The 22,530-nt window shown below is 44.6% G+C and overlaps 1 pseudogene; it reads left to right on the top strand.

The window, feature by feature from the left end:
* The first annotated feature begins 226 nt into the window (after nt 1–226).
* The window catches only part of LOC134367172 (G-protein coupled receptor 143-like), a 30,988-nt pseudogene continuing 8,684 nt past the window's right edge, over nt 227–22,530 (top strand).

Below are 22,530 nucleotides of genomic sequence, written 5' to 3'. Positions count from 1 at the left end.
AAAACTTCCAGCCATGAACCTGTAAAAATCAAAACCAAATTTATCTACTTCCAAGATACAATAGTGGAACAGACACTGGCTACACATTCCCATTTCAAAAGGGAGGACTAGGGCAGAAGAAAGGAGAAACAGGCCCCAAACAAGCCCAAAGCACATCAGGATAGACAATAAGTCTTAAAGCTCCAAAATAATCTTCTTTGACTCCAAGTCCTGCATCTTGGGCACAATGGAGCATCTGGGCCCCCAAAGCACTGGGCAGCCACACTCCCAGTGCTGTGCAAGGCATAGCCCATTGAGCTGCACTGGTGCCTGCAGCTTTTCCAGGTGGGTGTTCTATGTTGCCAGTTGCCCTACAGCTCTGGGGTCCTGGTGGCAGCCCTGCTGTGTTGGCTCTCCTAGACATTTCTCTGTTGGGGGGGTCTCTGTGGGAGCTCCAATCCCACTTTCCTGCTTGGCATTGCTCTAGTAGATGGCCTCTGCAGTGGCTCCACATGTGTGGCAGGTATCTGCCTGGGCCCCAGGCTTTTCTGTACATCCTCTGAAATTGGGGTGGAGGCTGCCATACCTCCACAGCTCTCATGTTCTGCCAGCCTGAAGACTTAACATGATGTGGATGCCACCAAGTGTATTAGTCAGGGATCTCCAGAGAGACAGAATCAATAGAATATATTATAGTTATATGAGAGGGATTTATTAGGAGAATTAGCTCACATGGCTATGAAGAAAAGTCCCTCGATAGGCTGTCTATAAGCTACATTCCAGTAGCGTGGCTCACTCCAAGTCTAAAGGCCTCAAAACCAGGGAAGCTGATGGTATTCTTGGTGTAAGTCCTGGATCCCTAAAGCTGAAGAGTCTCAAGCTCTGATGTCCACAGACAGGAGAGAAGAGTTTATCCCAGCTCCAGCAGATCAAGAGAGCTTCACCTCTTTCCTCTGTCTTTTGTTCTCTCTGGGTCCCCAGCAGATTGGATGGTTCCCACCCACACTGAGGGTGGGTCTTTCCCACCCGGTTCACTCAGACTCTCATAGTAATCTCTGCTGGAAACACCCTCATGGACGCACCTGAAAAGATAGTTTTACCAGGTTTCTCAGCATTCCTTCATCTAACCAAGTTGGCACCTAGAATTAACCTTCAAAAAAAGGTTTCCAGCTTCTGTTCTCCAGAGGTGTTACACAAACCGCACTTGGGGCTGCTTGAGGCAGGGATGCTCCAGCTGGAGCAGCTGGGATGCAGGGAGTGGGTCCCTGAGGGAAGTGGTGCCCCAGGTCTGTTCTCTGGGACACCTTGGGTCTCCTATGCCTCAGGGGTGTGTGGTGGGAGAGGTGCCCTTCCAGATTTCTGAAATGTCATCATGGCTTTTCTCCCATTGTCTTGCCTGTTAGCACCTGGCTGCCTCACCACCAAGCTAATGTCCTTACCAACCAGTCTATCTGCTTCACCCTTGCGTTTTTCTCCTGCTCTCTGCTTCTCTACCACATGGCCAGGCTGCAAATTTTCTAAATCTTTATGCTCTGCTTCTCTTTTAAATTCTGGCTTTACATCATGCCTTTTCTGCCATAACTGCTGAGTTATGGTTATTGCAAATACTATGCAGCTTCCTGAATGCATTGCTGCTTAGAAATTTTTTCTGCCAAACATTCTGGTTCAAAGCTCTTCAGTCCCACCTTCCACAAAGTCCTAGGGCATGAACACAATGCAGCCAAGTTCCTTACTATGGTGTAGCAAAGGTGGTATTTTGTCCAATTCCCGATAAGTTCCTCTTTTCTACCTGAGACCTCATCATCAGCATGAATTTTACTGTCCACATTTCTATCAACATTCTGGTCACAACCATTTAACCAATCTCTAAAATGTTCCAAACTTTCCCTCATCTTCTTGTCTTCTTTTAGTTCCTCCAATCTCCTCCAACCTTTGCCCATTGCCCAGTTCCAAAGGCGCTTCTACATTTTTAGCTAATGTATAGCAACACCCCACTCCTTGGTACCAATTTTCTGCATTAGTCCATTTTTGTGTTACTGTAACAGAATACCTGAGACTGGGTAATTTATTAAGAACAGAAGTTTATTTGGTTTACAGTTCTCGGACAGCTGCATGGCCTGATGTCCACTGGCCCTGACTATAGTGGCACAGGCAGGCCATTGAGAGTTTTATCTTTCCTGTGGCTAAGAGCATCCCAAGGATCTGAGAAGAGGGTTCGGCCCAGATCATGCTGCTAGTAATCACCAGGTGTTTTGGCCTCAGGGCATCTTCCTGGGATTAGGCTAGCAGGCTGTGGATAAGAGGGAGGCTGAGTGGGCCTGGAGGGTTGAGAGGAGCAAGGCACAGGTACCAGGACTCTGAGATATTGTCTTAGCTAATTTGGGCTGCTCTAACAAAGTTCCACAGACTGGGTGGCTTATAAACAACAGACATTTATTGCTCACAGTTCTGGAGGCTAGATGTTTAAGATCAAGGTGCCAGAAGATTTGGTGTCTGATAAGGGCACACTTCCTGGTTCACAGATGGTGCCTTCTCACTGTGTCCTCACATGGTGGAAGGGATGAGGGAGCTCTCTGGGTTCTCTTTTATAAGGGCATTAATCTCATTCATGAGGGCTCCACCCTCATGACCTCATTTCCACCCAAAGGTTCCACCTTCTAACACCATCAACTTGGGGGTTAGAATTTCAACATAGGAATTTATGTGTGAGAGGGGACACAAACATTCAGTATATAGTAGATGGGAACTGAAAAATTTGTTCAGAGGGTACTAGAGATGGAATTGTCTATTCCATGGTTTTATTGAAAGTGGGTCCCATTTAGATCAATACTCAAAATTAGCAGCCAGTCCCCCAGGCTGGCTAAAATCAAAAGTGGAAAATAGCAAGTGTTGACAAAGATATGGAGGAACTGGAATCTTTGTACATTGCTTGTGGGAATGTAAAACGGTACATTTGCTGCAGGAAGTAGTTTGGTTTTTTCTCAAAAAGTTAAATGTAGAAATACCATCTGACCCAGCAACTCCACTCCTATATGTAAACCCAAAAGAAAAGAAAGCAATGACTCAGAGAAACACTTGCACATGCATGTTCATCGCAGCACCATTCGCAATAGCTAACAGGTGGAACAAACTACATATCCATTGACGAATGAATGAATAAACAAAATATGATATAACCATATAGCATAATATTATTCACCAATAAAAAGGAATGAAGTTCTGACACATTGTGTCACATGGATGAACCTCAAAAATATTATGCTAAGTGAAAGAAGCCAGACACAAAAGGCCACATACTTTATGATCCCATCTATATAAAATGTCCAGAATGGGCAAATTCACAGAGATGGAAAGTAGCAGGAAGCAGCAGTTGCCAGGGGTTGGGGGTGGGGGGATGGGAAGTGACTGTTTAATGGTATGGGGTCTCCTTTGGGGGGGATGAAAATGCATTGGAACTAGGCAGAGGTGGTTGCATGACATTGCAAATGTACTAAGTGCCACTGAATTGTTTCATGCATTTCACCTTAATTGAGAAAAACCAAAAAACAACAATCCACAACCTCAGTAGCAACATAAGGACACTCTCCGTAGAAGGGTTTTGTTGTGTGTGTACTTCCCTGACCTTTCCAGGGCATGGAAGCAGTCTGGTGGTCTCACAGGGGACTTTTTTGTCCCCCTATGCTGTTGCTGCCTGCATTTTCCTCTCCAGCACCATCCTGCTGTACCACATCATGGCCTGGGGCCTGGCCACCCTACTCTGCCTGGAGGGAGCTGTCATGCTTTACTACCCTTCTGTGTCCAGGTAAGCCAGCACGCCTGGCAGCCCAGGTGTTCCAACCCCAGGCCCATTCTGTGTTCTGCAGGAAATGGACATGCCCTGACCCACAGGGGTCGCCTTGCAGGTCACCCCTATGTCTTGTGCCATGTGAGGCCACTCACAATCACGACCGGCAGGGCTCGCTGCAGGGCCTTGCACCCGTGATTTCCATCCCGGCCTCTGCTTTTCTCGTTTGCGTGCTCACAGCAGGTATGCAAAGCTTTTGGTATATCCTCTCCGTATTGGTGAAGCTTCCTCATGCCCACTCTTTAATTTCTATTCTTCACGCTTCCTCTGGAGGAGCAGGTGAGTTTAACATTTTAAGCAGGAGTTCGAGATGAGAAGCAAACGGGAGCTCTGGGAGGAGCTAATTCTGTGCCTCTGCTTCCTGCGCTTTCTCCCTTTTCTTCCATCCTGCACTCTTGGCTACCCTGAACACAGATGCAGGAAGATGTGGCCACTGAAACTGTTTCAGGCATTTCTTCAAGTTTAAAATCCCATCAATGCAACCATTTACAAGGCCTCAAGGCACCTGCAAGGACATATACTCTAACTTCCTATGGAAAACTGGAAAACAGGTGAGCAGTACCTGTGATTTTAGGGCTGTGTGGACTGGGATCAGCACAGCACAGCCCTCAGGATAAATTTGGCCCTTTGCCTGATTTTGTACATAAAGTTTTATTGGAACACAGCCCATTTTTTTATGTACTGTCTATGGCTGCTTTTGCACCACAACATCAGAGTAGAGTCGTTGTGACAGAGACTGTGGTATGACCCACAAAGCAGAAAATATTTACTATCTGTCCCTTTACAGAAAAAAATTGCTGGCCCACGGTGTAGATCATTTCTCCCCCTTCTTTTTCAATTTCTTTCAGCTACTCAGTTAGCGGTCTCCAAACTGGTTTTGCCTTATCAACGGTGAATACTCACAGGAGCTCCGTGTAGATCCATTCGTGCGCTCTCTTTCCTGGAGAACTTGAACAGGGCAGATACAGTGTCAGCAGCTGCTATAAGAGAACGCACTTAATTGGAAAGGGAGTTTCTGTCGCTTGCCCTCACCTGAGGGACCCTGGAGACCCCTGGCAAAGTGGAATCTGAGCCTAAGGGCGTGATTCCTGGGGGGCTCACAAGGTGCCCCGAGGTGCTGTCAGGTCTTCAGGAAGCATCTTAATCCAAAATCAGCTCTTAGTACTCACATCTCCCAACGTAGAGCCTTTGGTGTCTTTCAAGCTCGCAGGCTCACTCTCATTTGCATGTACTTTCTGTCTTGGCAGTGGAGTCACTTCTCTTGCTCCTTGTCTCCCTTTCTCCCCTTGAGCTTTTCCAGACTGCATTGTAGACTTCATAGCTGAAGATGAAAGTGCCTGTTAAAAAGGAGGTGGCAGCATGGAAATCCTTCCTATGGCAAGATGGGTATTGCATTTTTCCTGCCTGATTTTTCATATTTTCTGCCATTTTTTTCCTGTTGGTTTGAACGCTCCATGAATATTAAAAGTGCTTTTGTTTTTATCATTTCACCTTCTGTGGCCACAGGGGCTGGCTGTCATCTGCTTTTCTGCCTGCCCCTTTGGTTGGGCCTGCTCCATCTTCTCTCCCCTTTGCCTTGGTTCTCTCTGCCTCTGCACCATTTTTCTTCTTTCCTACATTATGCATTTCTTAGCTGATAGTTCCTACTTGGTAACATCCACTGTGTGGCTCCCCACACATCCTACGGTGACCGGCAATGCCTATGACTCATCAGTATAAAACCTTGTCCTTTTCCCTGAAAAGAATCACAGAAACAATTGATATCCATAATCATGAGAACAAATTTCCTTTGAAATATGAAGCTCAGGTATTTTGAGTTGCTCAGGGAGAGGGACGAGATGTCATTCATGCTACTGGCTAATGTGTAGCATGTAGTAAGTGCTCAAAACCTAACTAGTTGAGTGCCTTTGTTTCTACCTGAATTTTGTGATTTTTTCCTTGAAGAGACCACATGTAGGTAATCCTCTACCCCAGAGTGTCTTTTCCTTAAATGCCTTACAGGTCCTCCCATTTATGAGACAGAAACATGATTGATTTCCTTATTCTCCTGCACCTTATTGCTTGTTCTCAGACATGAGGAATGAGTCAGATTTCCTTTTTGCAGGGTCAGAAGTAGATTTATGCATTTCCCTTTTCGCCCTCACCCTCTTATCTCGGCTTCCAGATAAGTCTGCATGTTTTAGCCAAAGCTTTGCATTCAAGAAGAATGACTCAGTTTTCTTCCCTCAGGTGTGAAAGGGGTCTGGACCACACCATCCCCCACTATGTCACCACGTACTTGCCACTGCTCCTTGTCCTTGTGACCAACCCCATCCTGTTCCAAAAGACAGTGACGGCAGGTAAATAATAGGGAAGTTCTCTGGGTACATGGACACTGGGTAGGACCCCATGTCTGGGGCTCAGATAATGGCATGTCATCCTTCTGGAATTATCCAGGACAGTGGACCCCATTCATCATCCTCCAGAGGCATAAGCAGAATACAGTTGGATAAAGTAAACAGGTTTAAGAAATGAAAATGAGCAAGCCTGTTTAGTCATGGACCACACACGTTCTCTGTCAACGTTTGTTAGCTCAAGGCCATGACAAGTTGGCCTTTCATTTCTGTGCTGGGCTCATCCTGGGTCTGCCCTTGGCACACCTTAGAGGCTCCCAGGAATGGCCTTAGGAAACTGTGGAGGTGAGGTAGGAGCAGAAGGGGAGAGAAGGGGTGGGGGGAAGAGATGCAGCAAAGACTGAGGAGTCTGGAGCCTGGCCACTCCCATGATGCTCTTGGCTTGTGTCTTTTCTCAGATGGGCAGGAAACAGGAAATGAGCCAGATGCAATGGGAAGAACTGGATAAGAGGAGTATCGTGAGTCAGTAGAATGTTAGGGAAAGACCTCTGGGCTGGGACTGGGGATTTCCATTCCAGCCCCTACCACCTCTTCAAGGAAGGGTGACCTGGAGCAAGTGTCCAGCTTCCTCGGGCTGCTGTAGATCCCTCAAGGGCAGAATGGGCATAAGGAAGTTTGCCTTAACAGAAAGGTTGTTTGAGGATCAGCTGTTGATTTTAGAATTTTAAAACATTGTTTAAAGTACTCTACCACTAGGAGCAGGAAATTATTGCGGCTCTTTGGACCAGTCTTTTTATATCTACATTTAATTATGGTGCATTAAACACAGGAATTTTTTTTACAAAATTAAGTAAAAAGTAGTGATTTAAGTATATCAAACCAATGAAAATGACTCATAGAAAAAAGGACTGAAAAGAAATACAGTAAAACGCTAACATTGGTTGTCTCTGGGTGGAGGGACCATGGGTCATTAATTCTTCTGTAAACTTTTATACTTTCTAACTTGTCTATAAGGAGAAACTTAAAATAGTTAAGTATTTTAAAATAACAGGTGTGTATTATTTTTATATTAGAGAAAATAAACCTTTAAAAATATAGTCCCTGTACTAGTAAAATCCAAGTAAAACTGGAAGTTTAGTTCATATCACTGTTAATTTCTTATTTGTGACAAACGTCCTGTGGTTGTGTAAATTGTTAACACTGGGGGAAGCTGGGCAAAGAGTATAAGGTATACAGAAGCTTTCTGAGCTACCTTTGCAATTTTTAAGTCAATCTAACATTGCTTCAAAGTAAAAATTTTAAAAATATATATTCCTTAGAGTCTAGGAGGACTCCAACTTGGAAGTTGTGAGGCATGGAGGTCAGTAGCTTGCTTTGCCTCATGCTCTCTGGTTTTGATTATGGGCTCACATCTGCTCTGATTCTGCTCTCTGTACTCAGTAAACAGAAATAATGAACACTGTGTGTGGTTCCCTTCTGTTCCTCCCAGTAGCCTCTTTACTAAAAGGACGCCAAGGCCTTAAAACGGAGAACGAGCGACAGATGGGAGCTGTGATCAAGATCCGATTTTTCAAAATAATGCTGGTTTTAATTATTTGGTAACCTTTCTTCTATTTTTTATTTTTTATTGCTTGTGGTAAGGGATAGGCAAATGGTTTGCCCTTTTGCTTTTCCATGTGTGACCTGGAAGTTCCAAAGTGGGGAGTCTTTGGAGAGGAAATCTTTGAAACAGTGGTAAGTGCCCTTTGAGGAAATACATGGAGGACAGTGGAGCAAGTCCAGAGTGTATGAATTTCAGGAAGAATATCCAAATGTACGCAAACTATATATAACGCTCTTAGAACAAGAACTTCCGGATTTAGTTTTGAAATGTCCCCACCATATGCATCCAGTATTTCATCCCATTGCTGGGATTAATGGAAATGAAGCAGTTGATCATACTTTCTAAATCCACCCATGTGCCTCAATCATGACACCAGAATTTCTGTATCTCACAGAGGAGCAAGTGCACATCTTCTGTGTAAAGACTCATACCTCAGTCACGAAGGGCAGAGAACAGGCTGAGCAATTTTGCTCTTCAGTTTTCCTCATCACTGGTGTCCTACCCAAAAGGATAGGTGGATGCTTTGAAAGTAGACCTGTAGCCAGTGCAAAACAGGTGGAAATTAGAACACCCTGCACTGCAGCAAATCAACACTTTGCAGGACAGGGCAAGCCTCTGTGGTCTTAATAACTAATCTGATATTAGGAGATTTGTTTGAACACCCTCCTAGGAGAGACTTAAATTATCTCTCACTAAAAATACACTCAGCTCATCATATCAAACTTCACTGACCCCCAAGAGGAACATTTTAAAGTTCCAGCATAAAATGTCAAAATAAGATTTGTTTTGGTCTACATCGAAACTTCGGGTTACTCCTCAAACAAAGAATGAATTCTGGGTTATTTGACACGGTGCTAGAACTTTATACCCTGAAGTGGCACTGAGTGTTACCATTGGAAGGATTTGCTGATCTCTGCTATAGACTGCGAGGAGTTATAGTTCTTAAATTAAATTCTTGGTGTGCTGGTTTTTTGTGCTTTCTTACTGCTGAAGTGGTCTTCCCTCCACCAGGAATTAGGAATTTTAGGCCTTGGTAGAAATCATTCCCTGACCTCAGAGTTTAAAAGTGAATTTTGTTGCATGTTCTCTTTACCCATGGGCCATTTTCTTTCTAACAGTTGGTTGTCAAATATCATCAATGAAAGCCTTTTATTCTATCTTGAAATGCAACCAGATATCAATGGAGGCTCTTTGAAAGGTGTGAGAAGTGCAGCCAAGACCACGTGGTTTATTATGGTAGGTAGATTTAAAATTTTCAGCTTGGAAAAAAAAAAAACATGCAGAAGTATGATGTATTGTCATATAAATATATAGTGAGTTGAATAGTTTCCTGGGCTACCTATATCTGGCCTTTGTGTGCTAAGCTACCAGGTTTCATTCATTATTGGGATCATTATTAAATGGATACAACTCTGGTAAATTAATTTGGCACAGTGCATCAAAACTGTCAGGCAGACTCACAATATCAGATCTTTTATCTTGAAGGAGTATTTCAGACGAGGAAGAAGCCATAGGGATGAAGAAATTTCTAGTAGCATTATCCATAATTATAAAGCATTATAGGAAACCCAAATTTGAAAAAAAAAGGGGGGTGGTTAAGTAAATTATAGTCTTTCATCCTGGTGGAATGTTACCCAGATTTTTTAAATGACTCTTATGAAATTTCTGATATTAAGTGGACAAGGTAGGATATGAAATTATACCAGTTACAACTACATAAACACATATGTCTATAAAAAAATTGGTTGGAAATACAAGAAATGATAATAGGGTGGAAGCGCCATGGGTAGACTTCTCCCCCGGTGTTTTGATTATATTACATTTACAATAAGAAAGGCATGCATGAGCTGAAGTCTCCATTGGCGGAGAGGTCCACTCTGTGCTACACAGAATTAATGCTTACATTGCTTCTGAGTTGGGAAAGATCTGATTCACAAGAACCTTAAAATGAGGACAGCACTAGCCTCCTCAGTCTCTGTGCTTTGGTTTGAAGCTAACAAACCAAACACATGAAGTTAACCAAGGGAACCACACAAATGGAGGGATGTTTCCCAGACTCACTTTTGCCTGAACAACATTTGTTAAATCAAATTCTGAGTTGACAGTGCAAGGTAGAAAGCTACAGGAGAGCAAAGCACCTTAGGCAGAGTCAAGAACGTGCTTGGTTCCATTGCCTGGGTCACATGGATCTCCTCCCCCCACCTTCTTCCCCCTCCCTTCCCCTCCCCCTTTCTCCTTTTTCTTTTTTCTTTTTTTAAAAAATGACTGGTAAGGGGATCTCAACACTTGGCATGGTGTTGTCAGCACCACGCTCAGCCAGTCAGCTAACCGGCCATCCCTATATGGGATCCGCACCCATGGCCTTGGTGTTATCAGCACTGCACTCTCCCGAGTGAGCCATGGGCCAGCCCTGCCCCTTTCTCCTTTTCTCTGCTTCCTCTCCCCCTTTTCCCCCCTCCCTCCTCTCTTCCCTCCCCTCCACTCTCCCTCTCCACTTTTTTTTTTCCTGGCAGCTGGCCAGTATAGGGATCAAACCCTGGACCTTTATGTTATCAGCACCATGCTCTAACCAATGGACCAACCAGCCAGCTCCTCCACCCCTATTTTCAGGCATGCTTTGAGGTACAGCACCTACTAGGGCCAATCTTTACCTTGCGCCAAACCAACTAACTAAGAGGTCACTCCTCAGTGAGGGCCGCCCAGTAGGCATCCTGGGCAGAGTTTAGCACTTTGAGGACAGAATGCTCTAATTCCCGCTGTACTGCGCTGAGTGCCATGTGTCTTCTTGCCTCCCTCTCTCCCAGGGGATACTGAATCCAGCCCAAGGATTCTTCTTATCTCTGGCCTTCTATGGCTGGACAGGATGCAGCCTGGATTTTCAGGCTCCCCGGATGGAGATCCAGTGGGAATCTATGACGACCTCTATCGCTGAGGGAACTTACCCGTCCCCAGTGGGCTCCTGTGTGCCCAGTGAAACACCACTTCCAGGAAGATGGCACGTGTCAGTGGACACACTTCTGACAAAGCCCTGAGCATGCTGTCTGAAGGTAAAGCCCTGCTGTAGGCCAGGGAAGGTAGGCTGGGGCGCTCTGGGGCTTGGAAATCCTTTATCAAACAAGATGAAACTGGAGGATGTCCATGATGTCTACAGCCAACTTCAGGGCACAAACGGAAAGTTACAATAGCTGACATTGACTCTACTCTTACGTTTCATCATCCACCTCTCCTTTTAATATTTTAATGGTGCCTTTCATTTAGTTACTAAGCACTGTAGCCTTGTATTGATTATAACTGGTCCTCTTGGGCTGGATGGCATTTTTGAATATGTGATAATTTGTCACTTTAAATCCCTTACTAACATTGGCTATGAGGCAATGCATATTATGACATGACCTCTTTAGATTACAGGTGCAGTTTCATTTGTCCAGCTCATTTAAGTTCATTTAACATGAAAGGCAATCAGCCGGTGCTGGCTCTCCTAATCTACTCTTTCCATGTGGGGACTAGCGCTGTGGTCTTCCCATCGTGCTCTGTGGAACCCTAACGTGGTGCTTCAGGCATCTAATAAGTGATTCAAATACCATTCCAAAATTCATGTGAAAATCTGTGATCAGAATTATGCATGCTCAAATGTGTTGGCTACCAAACAGTAACCCATCAACTCATTACCTTGACACCAGTTAGCTCATTTGTATGTGGAGCTCAGAATAATGTTCTCCTACCCTCTTTAAGTGAAGACTGTCCTGAGATGGCAAGCTGGACTGCTTAAAAGCCATTACATTTTCAGATCCTTAGCCATTTAAAACTAGATTTTCTTGATATGGTGCAATCAAATCAAACCGCTGAAAAAGTTAGATGTTCAAGTTGATAGAAGATCATAATGTTTGCCTCAGTTTTTGGTTTCAGAATTTTGTGTTGAGTAAAATGTCCTTAGAGTTCTAATTGATAACAACATTAATTAAATTCAAATTGCAACTTATGAATAAATTTTTGCTAATATTCTCCTCATCTGTCTTTGTCTTAAGGTTTCTAGTAAGGCTTTGCTTTAGCAAGAAACTACCTTTTGGAGAGGAAAAAAGTTTGAAAATCACCACTTTGACATTTGTGGATTCTTAATGATTTTAAAGTACGAGGAAATTGATCTTTTAAGAGGAAGCATTTGATAGCTATAATTATATAGTAGCCTACTGGATGTCTAAGAAGGAGGGAGAGAGAACTGAGAGAATTCGACTTTTAAAAACATTCAGGGACATAAATGCTGCTTTGCTTATTCTCAGTTGGGTCATTGGGACTGGATTGAAATGGAACTTAGTTCTCTGTAAACTCCTTAACCACCTACTGTTTCTTCCTTCAGAGCAGGGTTTCTCAACTTTGGCACTATTAGAACTTAGCACCAGGTCATTCTTTGTCCTGAGGATTGTCCCATGCGGTGTAGAATGTTTAGCAGCTTCTTGGCCTCTGTTGCTTTGCCCCCCATGGATTTGTCACCTCTCTTCCCCTGTGTGATGGAGCCACAAAGGATTACTCAAAGCCCATCTCTTCTGAGCAGTGAGAAGCCCTGAAGTGGTTTATTCCCAGAACCCTCAAGAGAGAAGCATTCCTTTCATTTGGGAAATTAACCATGAATTGGGGTTCCCTTCTTGTATTTATTCTCCAGCCCAGGAAGTTACAGCAAGAGACATAGGTGGGATTATAGTGTGACAATATAGGCTGGTAACTTTCAGTAAAAAGAAGTCAGATGACATTCCATTAGACAATTAAGTGATCCACCAACAAAAGCTTGATCTTAGCAAATGTTCTCTTTTTACAGCTGCTTCCCAGTAACTTTACATATCAATCAGTCACTTGTCTGTCTTTGAGCCAGCAACCTTGCTGTGTTACAACTCTTTATCTTACAACAGAGACTCAATAGCCTGGGGGAAATTTCCCGATTTTTGTAAGGTCAATATTTGAAACTACAAGGCTTTTGAAAACCAGGCCCTGTGAAGTACATTTGCTTTATGCATACTTCACAGGCCTCTACCCACTAGATGCAGTTTCCAAAACTGTTTCTAGACAATGACAAATGTCCCTTGGGGAGGCACAGTGGCCCCAGTACAGACCAAATCATGTCTCAGAATGATTAGCCTTTTCAGAGGCTTGGATCCAAGACTTTGCTTTCCCCAACATGTTATCTGTGCTGGTAATGGAAAGAAACTGAGCCGAAATGCCGGGTACCGACCAAGCTTTAGCAAAGGAAAAGAATCTGCCAGGCTGCACTCAAAATGGAGAGCAGCAACCAGAGTCAGGGTGGGAGGGCTTACATAGGTTGTAAGGAAGGCTGATGTAATCAGGGAGGGGTTTAGTGCTGGTGTGGAGGGGTTTGGTGCTGCTTTCTATTTCTCAGAAACCACGAGGTTTCTTGTAAGGGAAAAGCTGGTGGCCATTTTGTGCTGAGTGTGTGAAAAATGGCACTAGTCACGTCCAAGATGGTGCCAGTCACATCCAAGATCCACCATTCTTGCCTTTTAAGTATAGAGATAAGGGAAAAGGGGTGAAGGTCTCATTCTTCTGAAGCTGCTTCCTGCTGGAGATGTGCAAAGATAGGAAATAAATAAAACAATTAGGTGGTGGAGTATTGGTTTCATGGGGGGAGGCTGTATTCTGGTGAAGGGTCAACAGTTCTCAGGGGCTGATATCCTCCTCCCAGGAACAATTCGGCGACCTTTTGGTTGGTGAATGTCTGCATATGTTCCTGTAAGAAATTAGAGAAACACCGAAAGAGCCAGGGACCAAGAAGGAAGATAAGTCCCATCATGGTCAGGGGTCTGACGTGTTTTGTCCTGAAGTCCTCCCCCATTGCTATAGCCTCAGTGAGTGGTTTAGGTGAAGCAGAAATGTTTTGTTGGGTGGGCACTGGACTCCAGCAGAATCCCCTTTGGAAAGAGCCGTCCAGTAGTTTTTAACCCCATAAGCACATGATTGGCTATTGTCTGGTCATAGCATGTTGTGGGAACGTATGTCTGGGATGTGAACGTGTCCTGTAGGGTTCCCCTGAAGATTCCGGGTGGCTGACCCAGGAGGTTGGAAAGTGTCCTTCCACCCACCAAGACCTTGGTTATACATTGTGAACAGGGTGTGGCACATGTCTCTGTTAGGAAAAGAAGCAAGAGGAAGAGAAAAGGCAAGCGTTCAGGGGCTGAGACGTTGAGAGGGTGCATAGTAGGAAAAAGGAGTAGAGGGTAACCATGTTGGGGCTGTAATCACAGAAGGCGCCCTGCCAGGCTAACTCTGTTACCCACTCAAGAGCATCTTCAACACTGGAGGTGGTGGGTCGAGACCAGTCTTGGAGCAGCTCCTGTGTGAAAGACATGAAGTGGGCCAGCAAGAGTGAAAGGACAATTACCAGGGGAAAGATCATCCTTCTTCTGGGATTGGGGGAAGAGTGGAGGTCCTGGAGATTTTCAATTTTGTGGGTCCTAAAATGAATGAAGTGTAAGGAGATGTTGGGTTGGGGTTGAGCAGAGGGACCCCTCTGGCTTGGTGTTAACAGATTCTTTGGGTAAAGTCTCAGGTGCTAGGTTTACCAAGGATAAGTGATACCAAGAGGCCTTTCCTAGTACTTTTACTGCCATGGGGGTGGTGAGAAGTGCTGTACAAGGCCCTTCCCAACATGGTGAGAGAGGCTTTGGGATTCGGGTTTGAATATACACTTGCTGTCCTAGGCTCAGTTTAAAGTCTGAGGGGGTGGTGGGGAAAGGATGAGGTAATAGAAGGTTGGCCTGTTCCTGAAGAAGATCCCTAATGAGTAGGGAGATACTGGCCTAAAGGCAATGAGCTGGAAGGGAGAGGTGTGAGGGTGAAGGGTCTGCCATACATAAGTTTGAAGGGCTGAGGCCAGTGGGTTTGGGGAGGTCAGCTTGCAAGCGAGTGAGTACTAAAGGGAGAATTTGAGTCTAAAGTTGGTGAAGTTCCAAGGACAGCTTGGTGAGGTGTGTTTTTATGACGTGATTGGCTTTTTCTACTTTGCCTGATGACCAAGGCCAATATGGTATATGTAAGTCCCATTTGATATGTAAAGCCTGTACTGTGAGTTGTGTAACCTGGGAAATGAATGCTGGGCCGTTATCAGACAGGAGGCTTCTGGGCAAGCCAAAACGAGGGATGATTCCTGAGGTGAGAGCATGCATTACTGCTGTAGCATCCTCTGAAGTGCAGGGAAAAGCCTCAACCCAACCTGAAAAGGTATCTACTAAGGTTAGAAGATAGTATGTCCTTTTGTGAGGAGGTATGTGAGGAAAGTGAATTTGTCAATCCTGGCCAGGAGTGTATCCTCTGGCCTGGTGGGTGGGGAAAGGACCGAACTTGGAGGCCACCTTGATTGGAGCAACGAGTACACAAAGGACAATTTTGAGTGATCTGTTTAAGTAACCTGGCCATGTGGGGAGAGTCATTTAAAGGCTGAAGAAGGTGTAGTAGGGATTCATAGCCTATATGAACTGAATTATGGAAATCTTAAAGGATTTGCTCAGTTTGTGTGGTAGGGAGGACATAGTGACCAGAGACAGTATACCAGTTGTCCTTCCTCTGTGCCCCCAACTGTGGGAGGTGTTGTATTTCTTGGGGTTTGTATTGGGATAAGGGCATAGGGACCATGAGAAGGACTGAGCAGGAGAGGAAGAGTGGGGGTCTGGTGATTGAGCAGCCTGTTCTGCAGTTAGATCTGCCAGTTTGTTTATCTGGGCTATGGGGTCATTGGACGTTTGGTGTCCTCTGCAGTGTATAACCCAACCTCGTTTGGGAGTTGTGCAGCCTCAAGAAGTATCTTGATAAGATGTCCGTTTTTTATGGGCCCTTCTTGATTGGTCATGTATTCTCTCTCCTTCCATATGGCCGCACAGGAGTGTAGGATGTGGTGAGCACACTCAAAATCAGTGTATATATTGACTCGTTTGTTACTTGCCAGAGTGAGAGTGCTGGTGAGGGCAATGAGCTCTGCCTGTTGGGAATTGGTGTTAGGGGGAGAGGGGGCAGCCTCAATAGTTTGTGTTAGATTTACTATGGCATAACCCACCCAGGGGGTGGGGGTGGAGGTGACACTGCATTCTATGAACAATGTATGTTAGGGCTGTGTAATGGGATGTGGGGAGGTGTGTGGAAAGGGATTGAGAAAGTGTCTAAAGCCTCCATGCAATTATGTTCCAAGGGTCATGAGTGTTTTGGGATGAGAGTGGCTGGATTTAAGGGAGGGCAAGGTTTAAAGGAGAACTGGGAATTTTCAATGAAGGTAAGGTGGATAAGTTGTAGGCGGGAAGGGGAGAGAGTCAACATGTTCTCATGGCTGAGATGGTCTTCAAGATGATGGGGGGAACAAATGACTGTTTGTTGTCCAAAAGTTAGTTTAGAGCTTTTTTGTGCTAACAGGGCAGCTGCCACCAAGGCCCATAAACAGGGAGCCCATCCTCGAGCTGTGGTGTCCAATTGTTTGGAAAGGTATGCAACAGGGGAGGAGATATCTCCTGCCTCTTGTCCTAAAACCCTGACCACCAATCCTTGGGTTTCAGTGATGTACAGGATAAAAGGATGAGATAGGTTTGGGAGGGATAGAGCTGGGGCTACAAGGAGAGTGGCTTTTAATCACTGAAATGGAGAATGAATGGGCTTTGTGGGATCAAAGGGAATGGCAGGATACCCTTTGGCTGCCTCATAAAGTGGTTTTGCTAGCACACCAGAGTTAGGAATCCATGGGCAAAGATACCCTGCAAGCCCCGAGAAAGAAAGGATTTCACCTTTTGTGGTAGGAGTAGGGAGTTCAGAAATTAAACTCTTGCAATCCATCACTATTTCTCTGGTGTTAGGGTGAGGTGGACTCCAAAATAGGTGACTGAAGGAGAAGAAATTTGGGACTTGCTGGGGGACACTCAATATCCCCTGGAGGCCATGAAATTAAGGAGAGCAACAGTGTGGGCCTGTGAATCCTCATAGGAGTGGCTACAAAGGAGGAGGTCATCCACGTATTGTATTAAAGTGGTAGAGGTTGAAGGAAGTTCAGATAAGTCTTGAGCTAAGGCCTGGCTGAAGAAGTGGAGGCTACCCCAAAACCCCTGAGGCAGTACTGTCCAGGTGAGTTGTTGGGGACCATGTGTATCAGGGTCAGTCCAAGTGAAGGTAAACAGGTTTTGACAGGAAGGGTGTAAGGGGATAGAAAAAAAGGCATCTTTGAGGTCAAGTACAGAGAAGAAATGTGGTGTTGTTGGGATTTATGGATAGAAGAGTACAGGGGTTAGAAACAATTGGGGTTATGGGTAAAATGGCCACATTAAAGGCCCTGAGGTCTTGAACTAAATGGTATGAGCCATTAGGCTTTATAACCAGAAGGGTGGGTAATATAAAATCCGAGTGGGTAGGCCGTAAGAGATGAGAAGAAAGGAGTTTGTGTATGATGGGTTTTAAGCCTATTAGGTGTTTGTTAGTGATGGGGTATTCTGGGACATTAGGGAACAAAGAAGCATTCAGCAATTTAACCAGTATAGGGGAATGGTGCATTGCAATGGAGGAAGAAGAACTGTCCCATATTACAGGATTAACCTTGTCCGAGTTGAAGGGAAGGTTGGAAGCCTCAGGTACCAGGTCTGGGGCAGCCTGTAACAGGAGTATTGTAGCTGGAGTTGAGGTGTTTAGGGTAAGAGTAGCTTTGAATTTGGAAAGGATGTCCTGTCCCAGTAAGAGGGTTGGGCATTGAGGCATTATTAAAAATGTATGTGTGAATCGGGTGGATGTAGGTTGCAGGAAAGGTGTTGAGTGATCCACGGGTGTTATTCTGATCCCATGACCCCTACTACTGTGATAGAGGATGGGTTGTTGGTCCTGCATATTCAGGAAGGGTAGAGTAAGTGGCCCCTGTATGGATGACAAAAGAGATTGGCTTACCTGCTACAAGGCAAGTTACCCTGGGCTCAAATGTGTAATCTCCTTCGGGGCCTCAGGCGCTGTGCATCTCAGTCCTCCTCCTGGGCAAATCCAAGCAGTTCTGGTCAGGATGGCCATGAAGCCAAAGGGTTAGTTGGGGACTGGGCCATTCCCTCTCTCATGAGAGAAATGGTCAACCCCCCAGTGGCCTGGCTCTTTGCAGTGCAGACAGGGCCTGGGAGGGGGCCTGGGGTTAGGATATGGCAGTACTCAGTGGCCCGGTTGACTGCATTTGAAGCAGTTCCCAGGTGATGTTCCCATAGAGGCCACCAGCTTTGGAGTGTGTGATCTCTGGATAGCATTAGCCAGGAGCTAATATTTGGCCTGATCTCTTTTGTATCAATCCTTCCTCTCCTCCTCCTCTCTATTGTTAAAAACCTTGAAAGCTGCATTGAGGAGGTCTCATTGGGTAATAAAATGAGAGTGTAAGAGGGCCATGCCTGAAAGGGAGTTTGGGTCTATGCATGTGTATTTATGTAAAGCCTCAGAGAGGCAGGTTAGGAACTAGCCGGGATTTTTGGTGGATCACTGTGTGATTTCTCTAATTGACTGACTTGTGCGTAGACTGTTGGAGGCCATAAATCATGTATGTGATCATATTATCCCAGAGATCCCAGTCACCATGGCTGGCCCAGTAGTCTCAATTTGGGTCCATGTGAGGGATGGCAGTGGCTCCCACAGGCTGCCTATTATTTTGGTCATGTACCTCGCCTGCCTGTTGGTGGGCCATTATCCAGACCTGCTCCCTATCATCATGAGACAAGGTGTAAGTTGGAATCATGAAAACATTAAGCTGCCAGGTGAGATTGTAAGACTGGGTGAGGTATCTGAATTCCTTAAGATATGTGTCCAGGTTGGAATGGAAAAATCCCAGTCGTTTTTTGATTTGGGAGAGATCAAAAAGAGAAAAGGAAATATGGACCCAGACAATTCCCTTTGTCCCTGCCACTTCATGGAGGGGGTATAAAGGAGCTGAAACTGAGGTGGGGTTGTCACCTGATGAAGGGGGAAAAGGAGAGGGATTGAGTGGCTGAGGACAAAGAGAGGGAAAAGGTGAAGGGGCTAGTGGAGGATCTGGAGCATAAGGATGTGGTTGGGGAGCAGAGTGGTCTGACGGATCAAAAGATTGATCCGAGTCCAGAAGGGGAGGTCAGGCATGAGTTAGGAGAATTTGAGATGTAGAATAGTGTTGACAGAGAGAAGGATGAGATCGGATATAGAAGAAGGCTTGAACATAAGGAATCTCTCTGGCTTTGTCGTTTCGGTGACAAAAGTTGTCTCGGTCTCTGAGAGTACCCAATTTGAAAGTGCCATTTTCTGGCCACTGGGATCCATTGTCTAGTTTGTATTTAGGCCAAACCTGATTACAGTAGAAAATGAGGCATTTGCCTTAATATCTCCCCGGAGGCCAAGAGGTTGGCCAGGAGACAGTCCAGAGGTGTAGAGCAGGGAGAAAATGAGATGTTTAGGTTTAATGTCTCCCTGGAGGCCAAAGGATTGTAGAAAATGAGACGGTTCAGTTTAAATTGGCCAGGAGACAGCCCAAGGGTGTAGAGCGTGGAGGTCTGGATTGTGAGGATCCCATTTAGCAGGTGAGAAAGGAGGTGATCAGTCCCAGTTGAAGAAGGGGAACACCAAGGAGCATTGTCATTGGTGCGCACCTCCTTTTCCAGAGGGAAGCCACTGACCAGCTAGAGGAGCATCCTCCAATAGCCGGGGGCATGAGAGGGGTTCCCTCTGCCAGGCACCTGGTCTTCAGGAAGTAGCCTGGTCTTTGGTAAGTAGACAGTAGTCATAGAAAGTAGTCAGGGGAACCCGTAGAAATAGGACAGACCCCCTGACACACCCTGAATTGAGGCTGATGGTGGATGTGTTGGTCTGAAACGGCAAAGGGAGAGAGTCCCTGAGGTACCTGGTTCAGCAGGTCCAGGAAGGGTGGCTGGGGGGGCCAATCAACCCAAGAGAGGGGATCATCCAAAGGTCACAGCCTGGACCCCCTGGGTTTTAGCACCAAGATGAATGTGAGCCCAAACACCGGGTACCAATCAAGCTTTATTAAAGGAAAAGAATCTGCCGGGCTGCACTCAAAATGGAGAGCAGCAACTGGCGTCAGAGTGCGAGGGCTTATATAGGTTGTAAGGAAGGCTGATGTAATCAGGGAGAGGTTTGGTGCTGGTGTGGAGGAGTTTCTATTTCTCAGAAACCACGAGGTTTCTCATAAGGGAAAGGCTGGTGGCCATTTTGTGTTGAGTGTGTGTAACATGGTGCTGGTCACATCCAAATTCCATCAGTAATAAATTGTGTGCGCACACACACACACACACACACACACACACACACACACACACACACACTAAACCAAAGACAAACACCTCACAGTCCAAACCACTTTGGTTTGCACAAGAATAATGTTGAAATTTGGAGCAGGAAAAATGCGCAAGAGTATGTTTGGTAATGGCTAAAATAATTCTATTTTCTTTTCCATTTCTATTATTCAAATATGCTGAAGGGAGGTTTTATTTTTAGATGATAAAAGGTTGGTTTATTCTGAAGGCCCAAAAATATGATGAGAAATTGATGGGTTGATTCCATGAGACAGGACTGTCTGGTTGTAATTGGGAGCCTCAAAGGGAAACAGAGAAGTAGTTTTGGCCAAAGCTAAAAGACAGAGACCATGTGTTTATGAACTTTCTACCTGGTACAAATAGTTCATCAAGGGTCAGGGACTCACCAACTGGAATTGCTGTTAGCATGTAGAGTTATTGAAACCACCTGGGGAATAAACCAAATTCTTATCTTGACTTATTTGTCTTTGTTTTTATTCCCATTTTGGTGATTTAAACTGGCCAAGCCAATCTTTGACATTCAACCAAAACTCGAAAAATAATAATAAAAACCATCCCAGTCCGTCTGCTGCACCCCACCCCAGTCACCACGAAACAAAATCATTTCTTTGTTTTGCAAACTGTTGCATTGGACTGGTGCTCAAAAGTTGGAGGTTTTCACACAAAGTTTTAGAAATAGCAAATAGAGATCCAGCAGAAAAGCCAACAGGGCAGCCTTTCCCCACAGCTGCTCTCCACTGAGGCTGCCGTTCTCTGCTTACCTCCTGCTTATTGAAAGCGCTTGACAAGGGTTGATATCTTGTAACAACAATTCACAGCAATATGGTCAGGCATGAGTAGCAGTTTACCTTTGAAATTTGAACGCCATTTGTTTAGTCAGTCTATAGTTTGGAAAATAACAGAAGAAGTAAACATCTTAAAAGACTGAGTTTAGATAGTGACACTGCTACCTGGTGAAGTGGGACGTTCCACAGTGGCATTTTCCCTTCTTTATGGGAAGTTAGGGATCTCTGGTTTTTCAGCTGCAGAGAACAACTAAGGTATAGGGGTTCTAATCACAGGCTGCTCATTCCTCCTTCCTTTGCTTTTTTAAAAAGTTGAGATATAATCCACATACCATAAAATTCACCCTTTTGGAATGTACACTTTAGTGGCTTTAAGTCTATCACAAGGCTGTGCAACCATGTCTACTATCTAAATCCAGAACATTTTCTTCACTCCAAAAAGAAACTTGCACTCTTTAGCAGACAAGCCCTGTTCCTCTCAACCCCCAGTCCCTGCTGACCCCTAACCTATTTTCTGTCCCTATGGATGTGCCTATTCCGGATGTATCATATATGTGGCATAATGTATCTGTTCTTCTCTGTCTGGCTTTTTTTACTTAGCATTGCATTTTCCAAATTCAGCCATGTTGTAGCAGAACTTCATTCTTTTTATGGCTAAATAATATTCAATTGTATGGATATACCCATTGTTTGTTCTTTTAATAACTACTGATAACCACTCAAAACTCCACCAGGTCCTGTATTAGGAAGTGTGTTGGGTATAGGTACTAGACATATGTAAACTTTCCCTCAAGGATATTGCAGTTTACAATTGAAGAAAAAATATTTTAAAATCTTTAAGTTATTCTTTTGTAAGAATTGAATAATCCAGAGAAATACCAGTTTGAGAACTCCTCGGAGGAAAAACAAAGCACGTAAGGAAAGCCTTTTGAGAAAATCAGTACAATTAGTATTTCTGATTGTGGAAAGAATTTCTGTAAAAATGCCAGCTACCAGTTTAGAGCCCATAGTGATGTATTTTTAGCTAACATGTGTTGAGTAAGGCTTTGGGGAGATTTTTTTTTTTTTTTTTTGAAGCCAGAGTAAGTTTGTAGTGTTAACAACAAACAATTTCTGCAAAAGTATAAAGTGGACATGCTACTGGGGTGGCAGTCAGGGCGTTCAGTTTTCATCTAACCCCTCTTGGAATATTTTAAGATCGTCCATAATATACAGTCATCACCATTTTGTATGGTAACCCATTGCAGGAATTTGCATACATCAATCTAAAAAGAATTAAGAGGGATTTTGTTTGTAAATTAAATAATTTAGATGTTTTGCTGCTTAGGACACTTCAGCACATTTATAAGTACATCCACATCTGAGTCGTGGCTGTCATCACCATTGTATTATCTGGTGACAATTTTAGGATTCCTTCTAAATTCCCTGGTCAGTATGTCTCTGGGGCCACTTGCCTGTCAATGGTGGGGGAAATTCAAATGTCATTCAAATTTTCTTGCCAGGGGCTTTACCAACTTGCAGAAATGTTTGAAGTTTGCTTCCCTCCCTGCCTGTGGGCACAGGCTAACCGTGTGGAGAAGCCAGGCAGCAGGATCCCTGGGACTATGGAAATTCTCACCTCTCCTCCCCTCCACTACCTACCTGACCGTTTGCTAAATAGAATTAGATTTGAGTAAGTTAAATGTGTGTATGA

The sequence above is a fragment of the Cynocephalus volans genome, chromosome X (assembly GCF_027409185.1).
Source record: "Cynocephalus volans isolate mCynVol1 chromosome X, mCynVol1.pri, whole genome shotgun sequence".
NCBI classification, from domain to species: Eukaryota; Metazoa; Chordata; class Mammalia; order Dermoptera; family Cynocephalidae; genus Cynocephalus; species Cynocephalus volans.
This window is presented reverse-complemented; position numbering and strand designations above follow the sequence as displayed.